Here is a 21,571-nt window from a genome sequence, read left to right as displayed (position 1 = left end):
TGCCCCTTGTTTCATCACAGCTGCCCCAAAAACATAGATTTGCCTTTGGAATGCCAGATTTTGCAACCATGGCAATATGCAAATGAGTTTCCTTTCCCCCTTCTCAGGGCAACAGACCAAAAAAACAAAACTACGAGAAGAAAAGAGAAGTGTGCATGCTCAGTGAATGGTGGTGAGCAAGCAATATCAGCTGGGAAGGACTTGCCAGAAGTGTCCAAAAGTGCCTAATAAAAATTCTCTGCAAGGGATTGACAGCTTTGAAGATTCATACATGTTAATCTCCTTAGATGAATTGCTATAAGCTTGGATTAGTTTTTAAGACTTGCTACAAGAAACCCTGCCTGATTAGTTTTAGTCATTCCAGCACAACTTTTGGAGTCAGAAGAATTTAGCTTTTCTACTGCAGAAAATGATAGTTCTGCTTTGTAGGAGTAATGCTTGCACGGAAGGAAAAGTCAGAACCTGAGATGAACCTCAGAGTATTTTTACCTCATGCACCCTCTGAGCTATATAGGTTTGTTTTCTTTAATGAGAAAACACTGATACTTTATAGAACAAGCTTTTTCACAGCAGAACAATATGTTCACATCTTTAATTAAATGTGTTTATATAATCTGTGGTTCACTTCAGATGTTCACCTCACGGGGGATTCCCACCTTAGCCTTTTCACACACCATTTTCCTGGGTGATTGCAGCCTATTTTCCAAAGGAAATATAAAAGTCTCCTTGAGACAGGCAGCAAAATTCCTTCAGGTAAATAGGAAAAATCTTTCACAACCGCTTTGTGGCTGCTCTCCAGTGACAGCTGTGCCTTTTCCTTTTGCTGGTCTGTTCGCATTGTAGACAAAAGCACAGAGCAGCTCTTCACTGCAACTGCTCTTGCTTTGCAGCGTTTCACCCTCCCACATCCAGCCTCTCCTAAGCGCGTACTTCCCTGCCACGGATGCAAGGCAGCGGACGTGCAGATACCCGGGAGGGCAGAGCAGATGCTGCCCTTCATCCCCCAGCCCACTGGAGTGAATGAGCTGCTTGGCTTCAGTCCCACTCCAAGTCGCCCGCAGACTCTGAACCCGACACTTTTGACAGTGAAAGGTAAAGACCACAGCTCTGCATGCGCTGCCTTAGTCATACGGAAGAAATCATTTCCGTCCTCATGTACCTACCGGGAATAGCTACAGGAACATACTGGCAGCATCCTGTTGTTTCTGAAAGAGAACTGCCCCGCAAGAGCATTCCCATATTACCTCACTCCTTTGCTATCCAAAGCGTCCGTCTGTCCATGCTGGCAGGGAGAAGCTTTCTGAACATACAGAAGGGCTCTGGGCTTTCCTGGCGGCAGCAGGACACAGTGCTTAACCACACTTACCTCTGCTCCTCGCAGATCGCCAGGCACATGTCTGGCTTTCAAACCACCTCGTTTTATAGGCGGTGTGTGTGCTTGTTCGAAGAGGGTGCCCAGCTCTTACCTGGGTGAACGTAGGAATTGTGCTCTCCCCTCTCCTGCCTCCCCCACCATCTGTCCCAGTGATAGTAACGTGCTCTCCTGTGGCAACTCCCTTCTCGCTGTGCAGCCCCCAAGCTTGCAAAAGCCCACAAACAAATGCAATTCAGTGATGAGAAGCTTAAATGCCCTAACGCACATATTTACATGCAGAAGCTGCTGTTGCTAATACAAACAGCTTCTCCATTTCTGTAGAAGCAGTTTCCTCGGTAACTGATGCCAACACAAGGCCTCATCCTGCATGGTGCTGACTGCTCTTTGGGAGCAGAGAACTATGTAGGTGGTGCTGAGCATCTTTCCATAAACATTCTATTAAAAATAAGCTGTGTCTGTGATTGTTTCAAAAGCGGATTTTGATTTCCCTATAATGTGAAAGTTATAGGAGGGAGGAAAACATTCCTCAACAACAGGACATTTGAGCAAACGCTCTAATATGAGAACGGTCACTAGTTTGCAGCACACAAGTAATGTCACACCTTTAATCTCACATTTGAATATATCGTGGTGACTCTTTGTTACCGTTGGCCATTAGCGTCAACGTCAAAGAGTAGAAACCCAATGGCAGTTAAACAATATTAAGGAATTTGTCCAAGCATTTATCAAACAGCATGTGGGCCTCATAGCTCAGGCTCTCTCTGTGTCCATATTGACCTGGGAATCCCAAAGGATCTCTGAGGGCTATTCTGCAGCAGCAGAAAATTATGGAAACTCATTCAGTTGTGATATGGATGCATTCACAACACGGGATTCCCTGTGTGCAAAGGTCCCAGGGGTTACAGGAATAAGAATGAGCAGATGGAAGTTGGAAGGCGTGAAATATCCTGCCATTTTGGGCGGGCTGTAGGTCCCAAACTCCGATCTGTACCCAGTTATCTCCAGGCACCCAACCACCCGAGCATGCTGAGCTCCACGCTCTCCCAGCACATTTTCTGCCCACCTCCAGGGAGGAGGCAGCTGCCCACACTGCCTCAGCAGGGCAGCCACCACCTGCACCCACCAGGTCTCACCATGCACAGCCCCGTGCCTGTCCGATGAACTGGAATATCCCGCTCTGTGTTAGCCCACCTGCCCAGTGGCAGGTGAGGTTTGGGGGGAATCAAGGCTCATGCCCCATCCCTTGAGTGGCCCTCCCAGCCAGCAGCAGGCGCAAAGGTTGCAGCTGTCTGAGACACATCGAGAAGAACACACAAGACACGGAGCATTTGAAGAAGAGAGGGTTCTATTTATTTTTGAAGGCTGATGTTCCTATTCACAAGCACTTGGATGCTGAAAAGCTACTCAAATTTCCCAGTAATAACAGATCTTCTGAAAAAAAGATTTTATCTCTGCCTACAGACCTAGCACTGCCTGAGTATGGTATAGTCTTGATGACACTGGACAATATAAAGTCCAAAATTATGATATCAGCACTTAATATGGTTTGAATGGTAGATTGTCCTTTGATTTCTACAGGTGTAGTATCAAGCAATAAGAAAAACTGTGATTTTATTGAGTTGCGCTTTTTTTCTCTCTGTAGAGATAGTGTGAAAAGCTGTTACATTTTCCTCCCTCTGCCCTCAGATCTGCCTGACGCCTCCTGTAAAAACGCAGCCACTCTTTATCCTGCTGGGAACTAAACAGAGGGCAGAAACTATGGCTAAATGCAGGCTCATCTCTCCTGCAGCCATGGGAGAAGACACAAGGTCCCTGCAGGACAAACAGCCGCCCTGAAAGCTCATCTGCTTGGCAAGGGAAGCCCCCAAGGGCTGTGGTTCTGGGGTCAGAGTGCTCCCCTGACATTCCCTGCACACAGATGTTTTATGGACAGCTGTTTTACTCTTAACTGTATTCACCGTGGAGGTACTGAGGAGTTTCTCCCAGTTCCCAGAGGACAGATGTGTTTACCTGGTATCTGCTGCCAGACAACTACAGTGGGACAAAAGCAGCACATGCTGCTGCTGGCCCTGGGCCCTGCATGTGTGCTCAGCACGTATGTGCTGCTGGCCAGCTTGCTGGCCAGGCAGAAGTCTCCAAGCCTGTACCTCCGCTGGCTACCTCCTGTGTTGACTTGCAAGAGATCCAGAACGAGATCTTACCTGTAAAGTCTCTACCTTAACGGAGCTAAATCCAGTTGGCGGCCAGTAACGGGTGGGGTTCCCCAGGGCTCAGTGTTGGGGTCGGTCTTGTTTAATATCTTCATCAATGATCTGGACGAGGGGATCGAGTGCCCCCTCAGTAAGTTTGCAGAGGACACCAAGTTGGGCAGGAGTGTTGGTCTGCTGGAGGGCAGGAAGGCTCTGCAGAGGGACCTGCACAGGCTGGATCGATGGGCCAAGGCCAGCTGTGTGAGGTTTAACAAGGCCCAGTGCCGGGCCCTGCCCTTGGGTCACACCAACCCCAGGCAGCGCCCCAGGCCTGGGGCAGAGGGGCTGGGAAGTGCCCGGCGGAGAAGGCCCTGGGGGTGCTGGCTGACAGCCGGCTGGGCATGAGCCAGCAGTGCCCGGGTGGCCAAGGAGGCCACCAGCCCCCGGGCTTGTGTCAGCACTGGTGTGGCCAGCAGGAGCCGGGCAGGGATGGGGCCCCTGTGCTCGGCACTGGGGAGGCCCCACCTTGAATGCTGGGCTCAGGTTTGGGCCCCTCGGGACAAGAAGGGCCTTGAGGGGCTGGAGCGTGTCCAGAGAAGGGCAATGACTCTATGATTCTACCTGCCGTCCTTCTGGGGTGAGGGTGAAGGCAGAAAGTGGGGACCATGGGACACCTGACCACAGCCAGAGCTGCAGGGTACCTCCAGGGGTCATCTCCCCCATCCCCACCCCAAAAGGCAACGACCACACCAATGTCACTCCTGGCAAATGCTTCTCCAGCCTGCCCTTCGAGATCCCAGTGACAATGTCTCCAGACCCACTTCCTCAGGTTCATATCTATGCTGTTACCCTCACCAGTCACTCAGATGTCTGTTGCCACCCTCCCTCCCAATCAATCACGTTCTCTTTGTCATTTTTGTTCAGCTTCTTTTTCTGTTCTATCCCTGCTTGTTCTTTCTCTAATTCCTGACATTGATTTATTTCTCTTCCAGCTTTGAAACTCATCTGAGCTATTCAACACCTTTTGTTTCTCCCCACCCTTCTCTTCCTTTCCCCCTCCCAGATCCTCCTCATGTCAGTCTCAAGCACAGACCAGGCAGTGGAAGGCAATTCGCTCTGAAACCCTTTCTGAACTGTATTTTCTTTCTTGGAAAGAATCCCAAGAACAAATAACAAATGTTTATTTTAATTAGCGAAAGACCACTGGCCTAGTACTAAAATCGCAGGATGCACTTAGCCGACTGCTGATTTGCTCAGTCAACAGGGCTGCTGGATTCTTCCATTAATTCCAGCCGAGAAAAAAAGTCACACAACAGACTTGGCTCTGCACATAAACAGCACCCATAATTATGGCAGTAGATCTGTAGGTAAGGTTAAACCAGTCTGCTGCTGCTACAACCCATGATTTTCCAGGCTTCTAACCTGGCAAGGGTGGGACCTCCTGAACCAAAACTTCTGCACTTGCTCCTCGGCGAGTATCTCTCATCTGCAACAGCACTCCAGAGAGGCAGGAATGCACTTTTAAGCCAAATGAGCTAGTAATTAAGGTAACTTCCCACCCATCGTGTTAGTTTTCCCACCAAAAACCTGCAGCGAAGCAGAGAGCTTGACCCCCCCAGCCCTGTGTGCAGGCGCATCGCCGGGACTTAGGGAAGCCCTTCCCCAGTCTCCATGGCAGGGTCTGTCTCAGACATCCTCAATGGACAAAAAACAAATATGACCCAGCCTGAACTTTCTCTGACTCCCACGGGCAGAACTCACTGGTTTCACCTTTGCAAGCATCTTCTCTTAGTACTAGTAATTCCTTGGTTTCCCTGTGAAGGCTTTCAGACTGTTTGGGAGGGGATTTTTACCTTCCCCACGCAGCACACCCATTATTGACCTTCACCATGTCATCTTACCTGTGCCTTTGTGTCCTCCTAGCAGCGGGCAGGCTTCCAGGAGAGGCGCTGAGGAAATTCCTGGTGTTCATCAAGTGATATCAATGTCTCTGTCTCTGAGGGGATGGGGGAAACAGTATTCATTGGCTGCATCTGATCCAAGAGGAGACACAGCCCTGAGCTTGGGAAAGCAGATAGACTTGCTTTGCTGCAGGGCACCATGTGCTGCAGCTGCCAAAATCCCCCAGGGGAGATGACCCCCAGAGACTTACCTTCAAGCCTGGCATAGCCCAGACCTGGGGAGGTGCTGGGGTGAGCGCTGGTAACAAGGCCACCCCACCCCGGGCAGCAGGGGCTTCTCTGTTCCTTGCAGCCACCTCTGGGATGAACCCAGCAAACGAGCTGGGTTGCTTTGTGATTTGTCACTAAACCTGCACTGTGTTACCCCAGGTAAGTCATCCTGGGCAAAACACCTCCAAATGATACCCCTCAGGACAGTTTTTCCAGGCAGTGTTTGCGATATGCCCACTCATAAAGCAGGTGATGCTGCTTTTGGTAGAACTGCTGCAAGCTCTCATTGTGCTCCAGCAAATCTGCTCAAAGGTAGAAAAGTTTCTAACCTCTCTATTAATTTGTTGAAGGTAGACTTAAACAAATACCTCTTTTTTTCACTCTAAGTTTCTTTTAAATGACAAACTCCTTGTCTTCTCATTCAAGGTTAATATTTCTCCTTGTTTAAGAGAAGCAGCTTGGATCTGAGACATCAGTCAGCCTTTTGCTGGCTGACACATCTCTATGGAGTGAGACAGGCTCACTTGCTAAATTCCTACTGCCACGCAATAGCAGACATTGTTTTGCTTGTGGTTCATTAATTACATCTGTGTAATGAGGCTACAGAAGGAAAGCAAGGGTCTTTAGTAGAATAATTATTTTAAAATATATGCAGGTCTGTCACAATGGGCTGTTCTTAAAATCAATATGATGGCACGAAGTGGCAAATTTCTATTAAAAATTAAACCTTTAAAACAAACCGCAATAACGTCCCATCCATTTGCTGGGGAAACCTAACAGCCAGCCAGCGCATCAATAATTGCACATTCAAAAGAAACAGCCACCATTTGTCACTCTCAAGCATCAAGAGAGAAAAGTTTGTAGCCACTCTGCTACATGCCCCCAGAATAAGAAGGAGGATTTCCGAGGGCTGCGTTTGCAGCTTGCCTTTCTCCCAGCCAGTCACCAGGTAATGTTTTGGAGCCAGCAACCATCAAGCTGAAACCTCTGCTTCTGACAAGCCGCTCGGTGCAGGTCAGCCACTTAGTAATGAAGCCATATACAGCAACGGCACAAAGAGAATACAGATGACAGGCAGTTCTGGGAAACAGCAGTCCCTGTGCTCCACGTGCCACAGTTATCTGTCAGCAATGGCCCCTATTTTTAATATGCCCCATGTCCCCAGTGAAAAGAATCAGAATAAATCAGGGGGTCAGGATGGGAAGTTGTCTGTCCACGTTTCTTCTGCTCAATACCAGACCCAAACCATATTTGAGGCATTCTGGGAAGAGGTTCAGACTGGAATTCACTCACTTTGTGTGCCAGGGCGAATACTGAGCACGCAGCCTCGTGCGCTGCTAACGCCACGCTGAGCTGCCACCTTGCCCTGGAAACAGGGACACACAGCCAGGGCTGTCCCCTTCCCTCTCCACGCTGCTGTCTGATTCAGTCACTTTTTGTCCTTCATTTATCAGGATGAGGGCATCCCTTCCTTTCTTATGAGCCAGAGGAAATCATCTTAGGAGCAAATGCCGCGGTCACAGGTTCCCGAAGGTGCCACACACTATCCCACAGGGCTGGTGCTGCATGTCACCTTCCAGTGGGTACAGCTGTGGTGGCTGGCCGTGGCTCTGATGGACCCACAAAGACCTTAGCTGGGTCAGGCATCACTCCGCAAATTATCTTTCTCCTGATAAACATAAACACACACACACATATTCACACATATACATACCCAGAGTATACAAAAATACAGAAATATTGTATGAAACAAATGACAGTATTGGACCTGAGGATGTGTTACTGATTACCTGGGATAATGAAAGAAGGCAGCAATTTATTTTTTTTCTACAGGAGAAGGGTATTTAACAAAATTACAATTTAAACATTATTTATAGGGTAACCTTGTCTCCAAAACCTCTTACAGTGGAAATAAATTAAGGGTCATCCATCATGAGCAAATGCTGCTGTTCCAGTCTCTTCTGGTGCAGCTTCATACCAGACTAGGCAATTTCCCAGGATTTCACCAAGCACCTGGAGCGGATCCGATCTCGGCTGCCTTCAGCCACGCTCGGCTGCGTGGTTAATGCACCCTGCCTGCACGAGCGGGCCAGATGAAGTCAGCACAACATTAAGGTAATCTGGAGCTGCCTGATTCAGATAATCAAAGTCAGGTCCCCAGGGCTTGTCTCCACTGAGAAATCAACGCAAAACATCCAGGACGTGAATTGTCAGTGCCACAAGCATTCGCATAAAGTCCTCCTGCTCCCCACTGAAATGAATTTCTCCCTGTTCAGCCTAACCCAGTTCCCCAAGAGAACTGAGCTTAGCGACAACGGAGGTAATTTCGGAAAGGAGTGAAGGTGTCGTGGTGGAAATTAGTGCAAAAAGCTGCAACTCAGCAGTATCGTCTCTGCCTGCTCTTTCAGACATTCCAGATGGGTCTTTGGACATATTTCCATTTGAAGGTAGGAGAGTCATCTTCCCTCACTTCCTACCCACTGTCTTATTTTAAGTAATGAATCACATGTTTTACTTTTTCCTCTTTTCCCTTTATGAAGCTAAAAATGCAGATCAACCTTTTCTAGTCCTTCGAAGCTTCAGCCTTCAGCAACACCAGCAGCAAATAACCTCTGCTGCTATTAAATGTTATTTTATCATTGCTAAGTGACATTTTTCGTAGAAGAATGACACTTTTCTGATTTCTTAAAATATTCCCCATGGTGATAGACCTTGTTTATTCCCTAATTAGCAAACTCGCTTCTGATATTCAGAAATAAGGGAAATATTCCACTCTGAAACTTTAGAATTAACGGGATGTCACATCTAAGATGTCTGTGAACCTCCTGAATCATGGAGGAGGTGAGAAGAACATGCATTGTGTTGGGCCTCTTTTTTTTTTTTTTTTTTTTTTTGTCAGAGAAAGATGATTTTATATACTTTTATAACAGAACTTGAGACCTTGGAAATTACTTCTGTGTGAAAAAATGACAGGCAAAAGCAAAGCAGCAAACAAAACTGCCCCAGAGCTGACGGCATGTCACCAGTGCAGCAGGCACCGTGTCCTTCAGCTGACAGCAGTTTCATCAGCAGCCGGGCATGTTACATTTGCCCCCAGGCACCTAAAACACACCAGACTGACAGCTCTTCGGTGGCTTTATTGGGCCTGTTGGAGATAGTAGCAGGGAATCAATTAGCAGTCAGAATATTTAAGTTGTATGTGACTGGGTGGACAAACACCCCAAAGCGACTCACCCACTGCAGAGGCTTGACCAGCATTTCGTCACCCCGAGGCTGCAGGCATTTTGAGCGAGGAGTCAGAGACAATGATAAACAAGGACAATTTGGGCAAATTGTGTGAGAAGTTGCTCCATCATGTGGATGGAGCCATTAAATTGGGTCTATCCCACAGAGGAGGGATTTGCTGTGGGGCAGCTCGATCCTCACCCAGCTGCCAGGAGCCACGTTACCCTCCAAGTCTCACGGGTTTTTTAAAGTTCTTTCCTGGTATGAAAAACCTTTCTGGACTTGGGGGGAGAGAGTTTTCTGGGTTAATCCTGTCAGTCAAGTGCCTTTTACAGGCAGAAAATTAATTTCCAACATAAAAGCAGAAAAATATGAAAACTCAAGAGGAAACAGAAGGTAGGAAATCTAGAAAAATAATTGTCCACTTGGCCAAAGTGAAAGCAGCAGATTGCTTTGCGGGCTTATTCAGACCTTATGCAAGTATCCAAGACTATTCTCTTGTAACTGGTGAAATAATCAATACCCACCCACTTGTGAAGTTCAGAGAAAATAATGAACTGGCGAATATTTATAGCAAAAGCCATGGCACATTAGGTATTCCAAAGGACTTATGTAAGCACCACTTTCTTTAACACAGCTTTAGAGGGAACACTTTAAGAAGCTTTATCAGCATAAAACACATTTTGAAATTCATGAAAATTAATAATTGGCACAGCAAAGTCAAAGCCATCTAAGTGGAATGACTTAACCCTGCTGGACAGTATTTTTCACTAACAATAATGGTTAATCTGCCAGTTGAGAGAGGAAAACTCTCTTCTATTGTCAAATGCAGTGAAACAAAGGAAGAAACTTCTCCAGCTGATGGGGACTTTTTGGAAATAAATGAAACATGGCAAGTTCTATAGAATAAGGCCCATTGTTCAAAATAAAACAAATTAATCCTAAGTTGAGGAAACTGAGTCAGAGCAATTTCCTTGTGACTCAACTAAGCGCTGCGTTTTAGTCTGGCGTCAGCCTCTATCCCCTGAGTGAGTATTTTCTTTGGACCAGGCCCTGTCGCACTGGCATGGATTTCACATCCAAGTCCTTCACTCTGAAACATTTGCACTGTTTTCACACCCATTCAAGTGCTTGACTCCAACATATATTTTAGCATAAAAATGGCAGAGCCTAAGGCTTGGATTTTCCTCCCGGAGGCTGTAGCAGGGAGTCCCTGCAGGGGCCAGGGCAGCCTAGTCCCGCACTGCTAAGCATTCCCAAATTTGCTCAATTAAATGTATGAATTAAACATACATTTATGTATGGAGAAGTGTGACAAGGCTTTGTGCAGTTTAATTTATACCCTGAAATTTGTTGAGTTTCGTGTCTTACCCTGTCATTCTTGCTAAGGGTGGTCAAACCCCACTTACCACAGTAGATGAATTTAGAAGCAACTTCCTCTCTCTTGGGTCTCAGGATAATTTTGTGCTTTACAGAGTTTTTGGGGATAGTTAAGGGCATGTCAGGCTTGGGATGCATCCTTCTGTAGCTACGAGCCAGCTCCTGGTAGCAATCAATTCTTCATGGAGAATTCACTTCCCTGCTTTCATCAAATACACCCTTCTTAACTAGCAAATGATGCTCCCTGCCAGCCAAACCAAACAATTTTTGCTTAAAGCCAACTACATGTCTTCAAGCTTCCTCCTACCAAGGGCTGCAAACAAACATCTGAGGCTGACCGCAGCCTCCTCCCTGCCATCGCTTCTTGCTGACTTCTGCTCCTCCCTTAATCTCCGGCTGCTTTGTGTAATACAGACTTCCCAGAGCTGTTCCAAAAGAGATCATTTTGGATCAGAAGACTTAACCTGAATCCTTCTCTCTTCTGGCATTTATCACCTGCTGATTTTTTGTGTTCTGCATCAGAAGAGGCCACCACGTCAAAGCAAAAGCAGTTGAAAAGGCTTGTCAATTTTCAAATGAAAGCCACAAATACCAGCAAACCATGTAGGATTTGGCTCTTTTGAGTTTGAACGGGTGAAGATTTGTAGTCTACTAAAATCTAAGATTAAATGAAATCTTCAGCCTCTCTATACAACTAAAATGAATCATTCTCCCTCAACAGATTGAAACCACTATGCCTCCCAAGGTTCTCTTTGTAACCTGCTCAGCCAACAGTCATTTCTACTTTATATATATAATTTTCTTTTGTTACAAAACTGAGAAATACGCTGTCCACCTGTCACTGTCTTCCACAGCCTCCAACACAGAACTTATGATGCCATTTTTCATAGAAATACTCCTTACTCTCCATCATGAATTCCTTGGGGCAAGGAATGATTTTTTTTTCTCTTTTTGTGTGCTGTGCCTGACACAGCAGGGGCCAGATTTGCATTAAGCAGCATATAACAGGATCTAGAGCATTATGCAGTATAATGAGTGATAGCAAGCAGAGTGGTAAATGGTGTCATTTAGTGCATACTATCCCTGTGGCTCCCTATCATCAGCTTTTTATTGAATGGGCTTATCCTCACAGTTTCTTACTGATCTAAAAGTTTGTCTCTATCATTATGCCATTCTCGGTGTCTATTTAATGCTTTTCTGCTGCAGCTCCTCTCTTCCTGTCCCTCTTTCCCAGCCTGCTCTGGGGCGTTGGGGGCTACATTCCTTTTTTCTTTTTCTCTTTTTTTTATATATATATTCCTTTACTGCTTCGCTTCCCAACTTTGCAACAACGTGGACAGTCAAGTGCTCCTGAAGGCCAACACATGATATACAACCGTGGAGAGGCAGATTGGCCCCAGAACCAAAGATGATCCTCACAACGCCCCTTCTGCTTCCTCCTCTACTTAAGAAATTAAACCCAAACACTTTTCAGAGCACATCACGGCCAACTCTTCCTCAACTCTTATTAGCATCTACTCAGACTCCATTTGCAATTCTTCTTCCAGACCGAAACACACAGGAGAAGGCGGCTTTGCTCTGACCTGCACCCTCCGGCTAATGCCTTTGACACAGACCTGCCTCCCACCAGACCTGACACCAAAGGGACTGAGGACTTTCACATCCCGAGACTGTCATCTCAGGTTTTAGCTCGCATCACTCTCTGTCCTCTTCCCATCTGTGCCACCTCCTGCTACTCCCATCTCCAGTCCGCACATTGCAAACCAGGCAGCAGGAGCTAATACAAGGCTGCTGGATATGTTTCTATTAATCATCTTCCCTTCATCCCATCTGCTACCTCTCTTCTTGAGCCTGGCTCACCCAGCTCCCAAATTTATAGCACTCACAATGCAAAAGAGTTAATCGAATCCAATCTTTCAGCAAAATCTCTAGCATCTGCTGTTCCATATTTGGTTCCCAGCAAGGGCTGCTCAGTCCCAGCCTCATCTCCTTTGTTTATACCACAGTTCCCATTAGACCAAATGAAGAGTGTAATTAATTAATTGGTACCCGAACTTGAGAGTTCCACATGCATCATTGGAAACAATAAAAATAGCTATGCTCTATGTGTAAACGTCTTTCGACTATGTCTTCTCATTTACTGTTTGCACGGTAGCCGTAAGCAGAAGCCCCAGCTCGCCCTGGGATCTCGTCACTAAGGTCAGAAGTAGGTGAGAGCTGCAGACAAATAAATGGAGGGAAGGGAGAGCAAAACAGGGAAAGATAGGCAAAACTTCTCCAGGGCCTATACCATGTGTTCACTTGAATAGGGCTCGTGAGAGTGTGGGTTTCTAACAGAAGCTATTAAAAAAAAAATAAAATCAGAAGCAGTATGTTCACCTCTACCAGGCTTACCTATTTAGTAGGTTTCAAAGAAGAGGTTTTAAAAATCATAACCACGGTGTTTGATTTATCACAGGACTGGGGCCAGGGTGTTTCCTGGCACAATAACAACCAGTGCTGGAGGCCAGGGTAGGTGAAGGCAGCTCTGAGCACTGTCAGACGCAGCGGGTAAAGTCCCAACAGCCCAAAACTGCCCCTTTATACCAGAACCCGTTGTGTTTCCTGAGTTTATTCCACACGTGCCCCCTTGGGGAACACTTTGTCCTGTGTGGCATCTGTTTGCATCCACCATCCCTGGATTTCACCAGGCAGCGGTGCGCGGCACATCTCTCAAGGAGACCCGTTAGACTTTTTTGTACCAACGTCGTTGGTCTGGCACCACCAGCTCAGTGAAACAGTGGGCCTGGGGACTCTAATGGAAACCTATTATCCAGCAGCCCAATCCCACTTCTGCTTTCGTTTGTGGGATGGTATCTCAGGCATTCAGTTATTTGACATCCATTATTTTTTCTGGAGCCCAGCTGCTTTAGCTCTACCCCTCATTTCTTTTCTTCGCAGTGCAAATCATTTAGATGCGTGCATAGCTCTGAAACAAAGCAGCCATTTCTTCCTGCACAGCTAAGCCCGGTGCCTTCTGCTGGAGATAACTCACGCGCCTGTGGTTCTCAGCAGCGGGGGTGAAAAGGGAGAGAGTTGGGGTACGTTTAATAAAATTATATCTTACACTGTTTACTGACCGAAGAGTTGTTTGACAGATGCTCCATCCTTAGCTATGTTTAAATTATTCCCTTAGCAAAGAATACAAACTGCACACTTCATCTTACCCAATACAAAAATAAACAGAACATGCAAAATATATGGTCCTGGTATAGGGTCCCATACAAAGTACTCTGATTTCTCCTTCGCTTAAATATTTTCCGCACAATGTTTGCTCGGTAATTTATTCTTCCACTGGCTACAACGCATTAAATGTCAAAATCTGTTTATCTTATGAATTTTCAAGACTAATAGTGAGTCTCCTATTTCAGCTTAAATAATGTTGTTGGTCAGATACCTTTTGATAGATTGTATAAATAAAGCCAGATACAGAGATGTTTAAAAAAAATCTGAGGTTTTTTTTCCCATTTTTCTTAGTTTCCCAAAGAAGCATGTGAATATTGTGATCAACTCTATTTTCCCTAAAACTTCCGAGGTGTTTGGGTCCTTTAGAGAGGGAAAAAAAAACACCACCTGAAAGGGATTACAGAAGAGATGATTTGCTGTTTTCAGGTCCTTCCTACCTCATCCCCTCTGCATCCCGCCTGGGACACGGCCAAGAGGCAGGAGGGGATTGAGTGAGGCTGGGAGAGGGGGGATCCCAGGCATCAGGTGCCTGCCGCCCCCCGGCAGCCCAAGCATGACCTGAGCTCCCACGGCTCTGGATGAGTTGTGTGCAAGTGGCCCCGTGAATCCAGACACAGGGGCCATCCAGACAGGCTGTATGGAGCCAATGAGGCCAGCCCAAACTGCAAAGCCCCCCTCAGTGCAGCAGGGCCACCCCTCGACCGACTCCGATCATCCTTGGACAAGCCAAAACATGCAATTTGGCTGCTGGCCCAGCCTTGCAGGCCATTCCTGTAGAGCAGTGCAGATGCTGCCATAAAGACTGATAAAAATCACTTTTCACCTTGACCTTTGAAATCCAGAGCTATGTCAGACATACCAGACACCAGATTAGGGAGCAGGAGCCAGTGTGTCCGAGGAGGGATCTGACCCATCACTCACCATAGCCCTTCGTCCCATATCAGCCCTAGCTGGGCTCTACAAGGCTGCCACAGAGCCTGGAATAAGGTCCCAGCTAACAGTCTTCACATGCGCTTAGTATAAATGTTTCCCACTAATTAAATTATTTGCTCACAAGTTGTAAATCAACTAAGCCTGGCAAAGGCCTTTCATATCTCTATAGCCACCTTATGTTAATTCACAAACAAATTATACCGATTCATTTCTCACGAGACTTAGAAGGCAGAGGGAGGAAGAGCCAATTTAGAAACAGCCAGGCACCACTGCCAAGAGCTTCCTATCATTTTCACTGCAAAAGCAGAAGTCGGGCTGTTCTCTTGCTTTCTTGAAGCTCAAAGGCAAAGCAACATGCAACGTAGCTCCCCAAAGCCACCATCCCCCCGGTGCCAGCAGTTCCTGCTGATTGCCATGTGCTCGGAGCCCACCTAGCACAAAACCATGGATTTTTGTATTGAGACTTTTGTGACAGGGGCGGAGGCAAGTTCCTGCCTTGCTTTCACTCCTGGCAGACTTAAAATTGTCGGTAGCAAGGAGAGGAGGGGCAGGTGGGAGCCTGTTCCCTAGTGTGTCTGTAATTCATGTGCGGCACTAGGGCGTTAGCTGGGGAAGTTTCGATATTGGCTTTTCGGATCTGTCTCACCATGTCACTTCCCACCAAATATATTTAAAGAGAAGTCGAACAAAAGAATAAAAAACATCAGGGAGCTAATGGGTCTGATTCATGGTGGTATTTCTCCAGGTTCAGGTAATTCCTCTCAAAACTCTGCTTCAGAAATGCAGGAAAGCTGAATGCAGAGACCAGCAGTAGGAGCAGAGCGATCTCTGTGACTGGTAATGCAGGGACGGTGACGCAGCCCTCGAGGGAAAGGAAGGATGCAGGCAAAAAGGGAAGAAAGGAGATGGCCTCAATTTATCTGTTACTAATTCAATGGACAGATTAGCAAAATGAGGAGGGCCCAGGGGTAAATAAATAATGCTTTGGTCGCTGCTTAGCTCTGCTGTTCCTGCTACCGGAGCCAAGCTGCAGGCGCTGCAGGGCTTTCAGCAAGGGGCACAGGTGGGTATGTGGGATGAGGTGGCTGAAGAGGAGAAGAGATGCCCTCAAGGAGAGATCAAGAGTGCAGCTATTCAGATAACTGGGATGTTTCTCTGGCTCTTGGTGTATACAAATCACTGTGGTGAGAGTGGACCAGAGATAGAGACTGCAGTATATGGACCTTTATGTTTAACAAGCTTTCTACCTGAACCTAAAAATGCACCTTTGAACAGTAAAGGGGCAGGAGGGACATGACTGACACCTTCCCGAGGAAGAAAAGCACAATACAAAGCAACTTCCTTACCGTATCAAGAGAGGCAGAGAATTATCATGCTTAAGGATCCTACCATATCTGTGGCTATTTCCAAAGGAGCTGAAGAAATATGGCCTAATTTCTCTCTGTAGCTGGGAGATTACTTGTCCTGACTTTGCAACAGGGACGAAACAGCTGCGCACAGAGGTATTTTTTTCTTTTTGTCCAAGCATCCTTGATAAATCACCTCGCTGCCGTCCGTGGCGTGCTGCATACCGACGCCTCCAGGTACAACCTGCCCAAGCGGCCACTCTCCCAATGAACCGTACGTCGGGGGGGCGTTGGAGACAGTAACAAAGCTGGCAGGAGCCAGGCTAGCATCTCATGAGCCTTATGCTAAATGTTTCTAAAAAGGGTTAGATGGAGGCTGTGTTCAACACTGTACATAATTTACCTGAAGCAGGAGCTGGGAGGGGACAGGAGCGATGGGAGATCCTGGAGGGTCCATGTTTGACACTGGTGAGGGAGAGCTCACATGGACTCTTGTGCCAGCAGACATGTGGGGGAAAATATTTGGGAAAATATTTGGGAAAAAACACCAAACCAAGACAAAAAAATTGAGACTGTGTTACCTGAACTTTGGTAAGAGCTTTGCAGTAAGAAAAACCCTCAGTTTCTCTAAGAAAGGAAGATAAGGCATTTAGCAATAATATATGGTAACTAGAAGACACTAAACTGCTTGGAGATAAGTACATTAACCACTACCCAAATAACAACACTGAAATTAAGGCAAGAAAAGCACAACAGTTCCCACAAGACCTCTGGGGACTGCATGCATAAAATGGTTCCTTCATTTAACTAACAATTTTACCAAAGTTTATTTCTTATTCAGCAGCAATGCTAAAAGGGAGGGAGCATCTCTTGCAGCTTCTTCTCACAAAGAAAATTCCAGACTCAAGAGAAAATACCTGTAACAGAGTAAGAGGATTTACTTTGGTTTTCTTTGCCCCCATATATGTTACTGAGTCTCATCCCAGTGAATTATGACAGCTCATTCAGTCTGGGACCTCTTTACAGTCTTCTGGAATCAGCTCCATTAACAAATCATGGAAATATTCCATTCAGGCGAAGGATTAGGAGAAGATACACACTCCTGGCATGAAAATTAGCAGCACATCCGAATGAATTTATGAGCTCCCCTCCCTCTGCCCTGAGACCAGAGGCTGCAGCCAGCAGCGGGCTCAGCCGGGCTGGCCCAGCTGGACTAAGGGCTAGGCCATGTTTCATGAGTGCTGACGGAGACATCCACTCTGCCTGTCGTCTGCTGGGAGCCAGACCAGCTGCAGGGGAGAGCTGAAGGCGCACCTAGGAGCTGGGATACTGCCCGGGAGGCAGGTACAGCCCTCGGGAAGGAGCTGGGCAGACCTGGGTCCAACCTCCCCCATCGGAGCGGCCAGTTCTGCCGGGGCTGCCCTGACACCACGCGCAGCCAAGGATCTAAGAAAATAAAGTGTGCCTCCAGTAGTGGCCTGTTAAACCGCTCAGCTGCTGCAAGGGGAAACTCGAATACAAATATTGGTCACTCAACACACTTTACTGTTCCTGTGAATTGGTCACATCACAAGGAATTGGTGTAAATCTCTTTCCACTGATCTACAGCAGCTACAAAATTTCAACTGCCAAACACTGCTTCGGAGTTAGGAGAGTTTATTGTCAAGAGAACATGATCCCTGAGGTCTCTTCCAACCTGGTATTCTGTGATTGATTCTATGAAACAAGCATATATAGGGCTGGTTCATTGGGACTCGTGAGCTGGAAAATGCTTTCAAAATGCTTTGAATAGAAATATGGATCAGGAGAAGGAATCATCATAAAACACCTCTTTGAACACTGCTGTCAATGAACCCAGTAGTATAAATGTTTTTATGGTATGTTTGCTTGTGAAAGAGACTGTGAAAGTCATTATTCTGCGAATATTGGTGTATCTTCTGCAAGATGGTACTGCACAGAGGGATCAATACAGGCCCCAAAGTAGGTGCAACCCAGATTATCTGGAATATCAAAATGTACAATCATGCATTGCCTGCAAAGGAAATAAGGATAACTTGGTATTGCATAACTATAGCCTCATTATCATCATGACTCACTTATTATTTTTACTGCATAGCTTTTTCCAGTGTCAGACCCACAGTTATCTCTAAATAAGAGGTTTATATTCCCCTTCTTGTAAATCAAACTCAGAACAAAGAAAATTTTGCAGAATACATTTTGCTGACCTTTTGCTTGTTGCCTTCGTGTTAGTCCGTCCCAGCCAAATCCCTGCGTGTCCTCTTGGACAAACAGTTAAACTCCTTCCACCAAAATTACACACTGATGTTTCAGACCCCTTGTTTTTCACTGTTCCATTTGAGAGTAGAAACAACAGCATAAAGCTAATCTAAACAGTGACCCCAAAACATGAGAAACTTGCAACCTCTGCACAGATAGTCTGTGAACTGAAAAAGGGCTCAGTTACTTGGCTAACAGAAATATTTACCCAGCTCTAGGGAAAATACTCAGCCACAGATTTTTATCTAAAAGCTTCTCTGGTGACAGTTTAATATGGAATTTGGACTCAAAAGGGTAATTGAACTTCAACAAGCTTTTCCTACAAAGAACACTGAAAATTGCTCTTTCTTCTGGCCAATGAATACTTTCATTGTTTATGGTATAATATTCTCTTAGCATATAGGAGATTACTCGTATTTTACGCATTTACAGACACAGATACAAACACATACACAGGTATTGTGTGTAGCGCTGAGATGTTGCAAAGAAAAAAATGCTGAGATTTTTGCACCTTGAGAGAGGTTTTAACCAGCTACCAAATGTCACATGGCAGTTAAAATGGAACTATACTCATGTTTTTATTCAAATAACTACTCTAAAATTACAAAAGATAAGTACCACCTTTCAGCATGAATAAACTTGAATACATACTAAAAATAATTCTGCATTAACTCCTGAAGTTACTGCCTTCTGGAAAGTGTAAATGGATAGAGTTTGCTATTAGATGCTTTACATAACCATATGTCAAAAAATTTAATAGAATGAAAATTGCATATCCAAAAAGTGAAGCATTTTAAGAGGTAGTTTTACAATTTATATTTTTTAAAAAAATAACACAAGTCTTTTAGCTAAGCCCAAGATCTTTGACACAATTCACTTTTTCACTCTGAGTAGTTGGCATAAAATTTTAAGGGCTGGACAAAGAAGTCCGAAACATGGTTTAGGGATTAGGGTACCATTCTCTCACCCTTACTTACAGTGGCTGGTACTTAAGAGTGTGAGTAGCCCTGGTGAAATCAGTGAACTGCAGAGTAAGGAACAACTCGATATCAGAAAGGCAAGAAGGCAAGCAGTGTCTTGATTGATAAACTCCAGTGGTACATTAGGTTTGAGCTATAACCCAGTGCCCCCCCCCCCCCCCCCCCCTTTTTTTCTATTTTTCATATCACACCAGAATTTTTAACCCAGCCACTTAAGTGTTGGGTGAACTATTTTCTTCAGCATCTCTGGGTTGAGATGGCCCTGGATGGTGCTAGGAAGAAGCTCCTCATCTACCCCACACCCTTCTCCTCTTGCACCCTCTCTCACCCCTTACAGCTGACCCTGGGAAGCCCAGAGCGATGGGCCCAAGAGGATCTGGTTATCGTCCCTCCATCGCAGTGCCACCGAGTTACCTCCTGATCGAGGAGCTCCGTATCATTCTTGGTGGGAGCAGCACAGGACATCACCATTTGGCTCTGCTGCCATGGAAGATGCTGAGGCTCCTGCAAGCTCAGAGAGGAGTTATTTGTTACATGTTACTTATTTCTTAGAAATAAAGTTCCCTCAGTACAATGTGTGGCAATGGGTAAAAGTACACCGCCGTGAGAGGAAAAACCCATCAGCGCTTCGGCAATTGTTTGGGCGTTTCTTGAGGAAGGGCGGTGCAGGGATGTGTTTCTTTCTCATAACTTGGAGGACGATTTTTATCCTTGAATCAGGCATTACTTTCAGGAAGTACAGCTGCTGAGATTCACCAGGACAATATTTGAAATTGTGAATACTAAAATATTTATTAATCCAAGTACAGCAGATTAAAGACTTTTATTCCTAGAAGATACAGTGCAGACAGCTTCTTTCTTTATGCAAGGATGAGTTCTGTAAATCCAAGTAAAGCAATATTATAAGCAGGAAAAGCATAATACAAAATTAATTCATAAGTACTAAGTAAAGAGTTTGAGAATTATTGTAAAGGGTGACTTCAGATCATTTAAAACATGGAAGTCTATACCTTACTGTAACAGGATACTCTAGGGCTGATCATTTGGGCTGTATTGTTAAACACATGCTCTATAAATACCTTCACCTTCACTCTGCCATTTCTGTACACATCTTGGTTACCTACAAAGACACACATTTTTAAAACTAATGGTATATATTATTATACAACAGTTGTTCTTCCCAACAATATAGTGGTATCCAAATTTCAAGCTGAGAAATGTGCAATAAGACTCGTTAATGTAACTCAAAGTTCCAATTTCACAGAGGAAATTACACACTGGATCATCTCCCAGAGGGAGTTTGTAAATTATTCTGAGGTCCTTAAATCACTAAGCATGCAAACAGGTTTTCCAATGCATTACTACGTTCAACAACATGAAGTAATTTGAGGGAAAAACAATTCCGTGTAGAAATCACAGGAGTGGTTAGTCTTTCCACCAACTTCAAGCCTTTTTCCCTAGCAAAGGCAGGTGCCAAGACTGGGGAAGAGGTTCCTCGCAGCCCTGCTGAGCTCTCCTCTTGAGGAGCCCAATTTCCTTGTGGACGACAGTGCTGTGATCGTCACCTTTGGCTGTGAGTTGCGAATGCACAACCTGACGGACAAACTCAAGTCTTTACAGGTAAGTGCTGCGAGGCTTAACTAAGACAAGAATTTGAAGATGTGTTTGAGGGCTGCAGAGCAGATTTTTAAGACAGGTCAGCAACCATCAGGTTCTTTAAAAAGAAAGTCTGACCAAAATTGTGACAGTGTAAACAGCTGCATGTTGGGTCTTCGGCAGACTTGTCCCATCCCGTTCACTGTATTGTAGTGTCGACTCAGCATCCATTGCTGGTAGAACAGAATGTCCTAATTTTTTGTTACTAAGAGATCTATTCTGCATGTAACTTTACGGATCTCCTCGCTGTAAATTTGCCCTACTCTGATGACTTCACCCCTCTGGAAGTATAAGTGCCTGCCTCATTTGGACATAAAATACCACACATTGAGAGTGGGAGGATTTTTGAAGGTCCGCAGCTTACCCTTCTGGCTTCTGACACGCATCAGAAATTTTCCCCTGACTCCAATGGGAGCCGAGGCTTCCTTTTACAGTCAGTCCCTGCAGTCACACATTTGCAAATTATTCTTGGCTGTGGATATTTATGCTGCAAACATCTCTCCTTTTATCAATAAACACCTTTCAAAGCCAAGCCTTTGCTATGTAACAAACTTGAATTCAACAAGCAGATTTTAGGCATTTGTTGAAGAGTCAAAAAAAATGAATGTACAGTTAAGGACGTTTATGTTTGGGAGCAGTCATTTACCATCATTTTCCTTCTCTCTACTTACATGTTTTAGCACAACTGGTTTTTAAGACATGATTTTATGTCATACATAATATAGACTGGATAATTACCAAGTGTCCCATATGTTGTAGGTCATTCCCACGGCTGTTGATGCTTGATCTCTTGTCTCCTGTTTCTCCATGAGCA

The 21,571-nt window shown here is 45.4% G+C and overlaps 1 long non-coding RNA gene across 1 annotated transcript; it reads right to left on the bottom strand.

Annotated features, from left to right (window-relative positions):
* Positions 1-6,338: 6,338 nt before the first annotated feature.
* Positions 6,339-18,463, bottom strand: LOC135314653 (uncharacterized). The gene is made up of 3 exons (XR_010374154.1): positions 18,070-18,463; positions 16,248-16,761; positions 6,339-7,404 (listed from the first exon to the last, which is right to left on the bottom strand). It is a non-coding gene; the product is annotated as an uncharacterized LOC135314653 (long non-coding RNA).
* Positions 18,464-21,571: the final 3,108 nt, after the last annotated feature.

This window comes from Phalacrocorax carbo, chromosome 8, assembly GCF_963921805.1.
Source record: "Phalacrocorax carbo chromosome 8, bPhaCar2.1, whole genome shotgun sequence".
NCBI lineage: Eukaryota > Metazoa > Chordata > Aves > Suliformes > Phalacrocoracidae > Phalacrocorax > Phalacrocorax carbo.
The sequence above is the reverse complement of the archived record's forward strand: the minus strand, read 5'-3'. Positions and strand labels throughout refer to the sequence as shown.